Below are 5911 nucleotides of genomic sequence, written 5' to 3' on the forward strand. Positions count from 1 at the left end.
GATGAGATTAAGGAACCCTTTACTAAAAAAGGTTATTTGTATATATATATATATATATATATATATATATATATATATATATACAGTGGGGAGAACAAGTATTTGATACACTGACGATTTTGCAGGTTTTCCTACTTACAAAGCATGTAGAGGTCTGTAATTTTTATCATAGGTACACTTCAACTGTGAGAGAAGGAATCTAAAACAAAAATCCAGAAAATCACATTGTATGATTTTTAAGTAATTAATTTGCATTTTATTGCATGACATAAGTATTTGATACATCAGAAAAGCAGAACTGAATATTTGGTACAGAAACCTTAGTTTGCAATTACAGAGATCATACGTTTCCTGTAGTTCTTGACCAGGTTTGCACACACTGCAGCAGGGATTTTGGCCCACTCCTCCATACAGACCTTCTCCAGATCCTTCAGGTTTCGGGGCTGTCGCTGGGCAATACGGACTTTCGGCTCCCTCCAAAGATTTTCTATTGGGTTCAGGTCTGGAGACTGGCTAGGCCACTCCAGGACCTTGAGATGCTTCTTACGGAGCCACTCCTTAGTTGCCCTGGCTGTGTGTTTCGGGTCGTTGTCATGCTGGAAGACCCAGCCACGACCCATCTTCAATGCTCTTACTGAGGGAAGGAGGTTGTTGGTCAAGATCTCGCGATACATGGTCCCATCCATCTTCCCCTCAATACGGTGCAGTCGTCCTGTCCCCTTTGCAGAAAAGCATCCCCAAAGAATGATGTTTCCACCTCCATGCTTCACGGTTGGGATGGTGTTCTTGGGGTTGTACTCATCCTTCTATTCCTCCAAACACGGCGAGTGGAGTTTAGAGCAAAAAGCTCTATTTTTGTCTCATCAGACCACATGACCTTCTCCCATTCCTCCTCTGGATCATCCAGATGGTCATTGGCAAACTTCAGACGGGCCTGGACATGCGCTGGCTTGAGCAGGGGGACCTTGCGTGCGCTGCAGGATTTTAATCCATGACGGCGTAGTGTGTAACTAATGGTTTTCTTTGAGACTGTGGTCCCAGCTCTCTTCAGGTCATTGACCAGGTCCTGCCGTGTAGTTCTGGGCTGATCCCTCACATTCCTCATGATCATTGATGCCCCACGAGGTGAGATCTTGCATGGAGCCCCAGACCGAGGGTGATTGACCGTCATCTTGAACTTCTTCCATTTTCTAATAATTGTGCCAACAGTTGTTGCCTTCTCACCAAGCTGCTTGCCTATTGTCCTGTAGCCCATCCCAGCCTTGTACAGGTCTACAATTTATCCCTGATGTCCTTACACAGCTCTCTGGTCTTGGCCATTGTGGAGAGGTTGGAGTCTGTTTGATTGAGTGTGTGGACAGGTGTCTTTTATACAGGTAACGAGTTCAAACAGGTGCAGTTAATACAGGTAATGAGTGGAGAACAGGAGGGCTTCTTAAAGAAAAACTAACAGGTCTGTGAGAGCCGGAATTCTTACTGGTTGGTAGGTGATCAAATACTTATGTCATGCAATAAAATGCAAATTAATTACTTAAAAATCATACAATGTGATTTTCTGGATTTTTGTTTTAGATTCCGTCTCTCACAGTTGAAGTGTACCTATGATAAAAATTACAGACCTCTACATGCTTTGTAAGTAGGAAAACCTGCAAAATCGGCAGTGTATCAAATACTTGTTCTCCCCACTGTATATATATACTGAACAAAAATATAAACGCAACATGCAACAATTTCAAAGATTTTACTGGGTTACAGTTCATAGAAGAAAATCAGTCAATTGAAATGAATTCATTAGGCCCTAATCTATGGATTTTATATGACTGGGAAGAGGAGCAGCCATGTGTGGGCCTGGGAGGACATAGGGCCACCCACTTGGGAGCCAGGCCCAGCCAATCAGAATGACTTTTTCCCCTCAAACAGAAATCACGGTTATGAGGCCGGTTGGATGTACTGACAAATTCTCTAAAATGACAGTGGCTTATGGTAGAGAAATTGACTTTCAATTCTCTGGCAACAGCTCTGTTGGACATTCCTGCAGTCAGCATGCCAATTGCACGCTCCCTCAAAACTTGAGACATCTGTGGCATTGTGTTGTGTGACAAAACTGCACATTTTAGAGTGGCCTTTTATTGCCCCCAACACAAGGTGCACCTGTGTTATGATCATGCTGTTTAATCAGTATTTAGATATGCTGCATCTGTCAGATGGAAGGATTATCTTGGCAAAGGAGAAATGCTCACTAACAGGGATGTAAACAAATTTGTGCCCAACATTTTTTAGAAATACGCTTTTTGTGCATATGGAAATTTTCTGGGAACTCAAAGGGGTTCTGTATAGAACCTTTTGGTCAATTAAAAATGTAACTGCCATTCCGATTCAAAAACCAACTGCCATTCCAACATGAACATGCAAGAGGACAGTGGCTGAACCAACACGCAAGTAGCCTACCAATAAACACATTATTTCCCCATGTATTAAGGTAAGCAAAGTTGATTATTTAATTAAAATATATGAAGTTAAACGTTATTACAATTTGAGCCTATTTGTAAGCTAGCTAGCTAATTTAGCTATATAAACCAAAAATCTAGGCTACTTTAATTAGCTAGTCTTTCAAATAAGCATCATTTTTTAAAATGGGATATGACAAATAGAGCTACAGACCCAGCCTGACATTGGCAATTAGCTAATTGCTAATTTATTTCAGTATTTCAGTGTGGAGCCAGTTGAGGGGACTATGTTTAATGAAGCCATTAGAAGACTGTTGCTGACTGAGAGGAGGTATGTATAAATTATTTCTAATACATTATGTAAAATAAGTATCAGTGATTCAATAGCCCAGTTAATCATTACATGACCTTTAACACACACTTTTTTTTTGCTGTCTTGCAGTAGCCCAGAACTACCAATGGCAGAAGATCTCTCTTTTGGCTGCTGCTGACAACAACTGCATGTACACTGAACAAAAATCTAAATGCAACATGTAAAGTGTTGGTCCCATGTTTCATGAGCTGAAATAAAAGATCCCAGAAATGTTCCATATGCACAAAAAGTTTATTTCTCGCAAATGTTGTACACAAATTTGTTTACATCCTTGTTAGTGAGCATTTCTTCTTTGCCAATATAATCCATCCACCTGACAGGTGTGGCATGTAAGGAAGCTGATTAAACAGCATGATCAGTGGTCATGATCATGATCATGGTAAGCTGATGGTTGAAGTTATCCCTCTAGTGGTGTGGGGGCTGTGCTTTGGCAAAGTGGGTGGGCTTATATCCTGCCTGTTTGGCCCTGTCCGGGGGTATCGTCGGATGGGGCCACAGTGTCTCCCAACCCCTCCTGTCTCAGCCTCCAGTATTTATGCTGCAGTAGTTTATGTGTCTGGCTAGGGTCAGTCTGTTATATCTGGAGTATTTCTCCTGTCTTATCCGGTGTCCTGTGTGAATTTAAGTATGCTCTCTCTAATTCTCTCTTTCTTTCCCTCTTTCTTTCTTTCTCTCTCTCGGAGGACCTGAGCCCTAGGACCATGCCTCAGGACTACCTGGCCTGATGACTCCTTGCTGTCCCCAGTCCACCTGGCCGTGCTGCTGCTCCAGTTTCCACTGTTCTGCCTGCGGCTATGGAACCCTCGACAACCACTGTGATTATTATTATTTGACCCTGCTGGTCATCTATGAACATTTGAACATCTTGGCCATGCTCTGTTATAATCTCCACCCGGCACAGCCAGAAGAAGACTGGCCACCCCTCATAGCCTGGTTCCTCTCTAGGTTTCTTCCTAGGTTCTGTCCTTTCTAGGGAGTTTTTCCTAGCCAACGTGCTTCTACACCTGCATTGCTTGCTGTTTGGGGTTTTAGGCTGGGTTTCTGTACAGCACTTTGAGATATCAGCTGATGTAAGAAGGGCTTTATAAATACATTTGATTTGATCAGTGCACAGGTGCACCTTGTGCTGGGGGCAATAAAAGGCTGCTCTAAAATGTGCAGTTCTATCAACTCTCCGGGTCTCCTGACCATAATCCAAAATCTGGTCTGAAATGCACAAATGATTAACCCTTGTAGTTCCCTCAGCTTTATGATGACCTGTAAATGTATACACACACGTCACACACACATGCACACACCACAACAAATTACAAACCCTAACCACCTACAGGCTAAGCATGACCGCTGAACCAAATATTGAATGATGGCTATTATTCAAGCCTTCTTGTTATTATGGAGGCCCCTTCCCTCAGCCAACCACTCTCTTCTCTCCCTCCTTGTCCTTTACTGGCCTCTCTGTCTGACCACTGTCCAGAAGATCGGACCACTATGGTCTGACTCTGTGTCATTTGGACCGGGTTGCCTCCGTTTCCCCGGGCCAAATGGATCTTCAAAGAACTTCACAAAGTTAAACGGACCATTCAAATTTGGCGAATGCTAAGTGGGAGGTGCACTGCTACAGTAGGGAGCTGTTTGGTCCTCTAATGGGCCGGACTTTTGTTCCCCTGAAGTCATGCAACAACTCAACGCAGGAGCCCCTCAGAAACGCTGCTGATTAGAGAAGAGGGACTGCATGGGGAAATTCAGAGCAAGACAGGTTACCAAAAGGTATCTATGGACTGGCCAACACTCAGAGACACAGGCTACACGTGATGTACAGACATGCATGTACACATGCATACACAGACAAACACTAGGCTTTATACAGAGACACAGAAACATTGCAGGCAGTGCACTTCCCCTCAGCTTTGCAATGACCTGTGATTGCATACACACATCAGATAGACACACACACACAGTAGGCGCATACAGAGACACAACATACAAACAATGCCAGTAGGGTCACGCGAACAGTGCACACATGTAAGCAAGCTCACAGAAACAGATACACTTATACATTCATACAGACGGACACACTAACACATTACACACAAACACATGCTGACAGCTCTGAAGCCCTTAGGTGGAAAGTCAGCCCTAAGGGTTTGACTCCAGATCTTGTTTACTCACTAAACAACCTTCTCACTTTCCCATTGTTATCCAATCCACACTAAATCAAAGCCTGTTCCCACCGGCGTCGCGCACCACAACCCTCCTAGAGTCACGAGGAAACAAACAAGGAGCATTCACCCGTCAAACACTGCTTCACCTACCTCAGTCAGGTGGAGGGTGTGTGTGTCTCCTTGACAGCGTCAGTGCGTCAGGCTCTCACAATCTCTCTCTCTCTGTCCCTCCACCTGCTGCTTGTGTCTCGGTGAACTTCAGCCCCTTGTGTACAGCCACTCCCTCTGCCTCCTCCAACTCATTAACCAACCCCTTGGTGCTGTGGTAGTGGTGCCTGGAAGGAGATAAAGAGAGCACCTCGGAGCTGCCTGTATCCCCCGTTGAGTGGCTGCCACTGGGTGCTCCTCTCCTGGGGCTGGGCTGGCGGACCCTCACCCCACTTCCGTGGCTCTGGGTGAATGGTTAGTGCAGCTCCATGGCTCTCCCTTTGTGAAAGTGCCACGGAGTGTCAAAGGCCCTCAGAGGAGGGGGTAAGACCCAACCTCAACACTCACGCGTAGCTTAGCTCCCCCCTGCCTCTCCCCCTAGTTCCCTCTCCTGTTCCCCCCCGTCTCTAACACAATGGGCCGATCAGCTGGTAAGGCAAGGTTGCACAGGATTTTGAGCGCTTGGGAAGCTGCAGGTTGCAGAACTTTCTCTCTTGTGTGGATTTGAAAGTCAGGTATTTTCCTGACATCAAGCTTTGCATAATAGGAAGATGAGATAGTAGATTTGTTGATAATATGAATTTGAATATTATTAAAATGTAGGGGGGAAAAAAGAAGGGAAGCGCTGCTAGTGTACACAATAGTAGATCTCTGTAGATGCTCTGTCGTTGTGATGACTGCAGAGTGCATCACTTTCTCTGAATCATGAGCTGGAGTCCATC

At 44.7% G+C, this 5911-nt stretch overlaps 1 protein-coding gene across 2 annotated transcripts in view; it reads right to left on the reverse strand.

Moving 5' to 3' along the window:
* Window positions 1-5795, reverse strand: part of LOC139546986 (villin-1-like) — a 29735-nt gene extending 23940 nt beyond the window's left edge. For both annotated transcript variants that reach the window (XM_071355993.1, XM_071355992.1), the window contains exon 1: window positions 5133-5795. The gene's annotated coding sequence lies outside the window, so the exon portion shown is untranslated. The remainder of the gene's footprint in view (window positions 1-5132) is intronic.
* Between the last annotated feature and the right edge of the window lie 116 nt (window positions 5796-5911).

Source organism: Salvelinus alpinus, chromosome 20, assembly GCF_045679555.1.
Source record: "Salvelinus alpinus chromosome 20, SLU_Salpinus.1, whole genome shotgun sequence".
In the NCBI taxonomy this organism is placed as follows: Eukaryota; Metazoa; Chordata; class Actinopteri; order Salmoniformes; family Salmonidae; genus Salvelinus; species Salvelinus alpinus.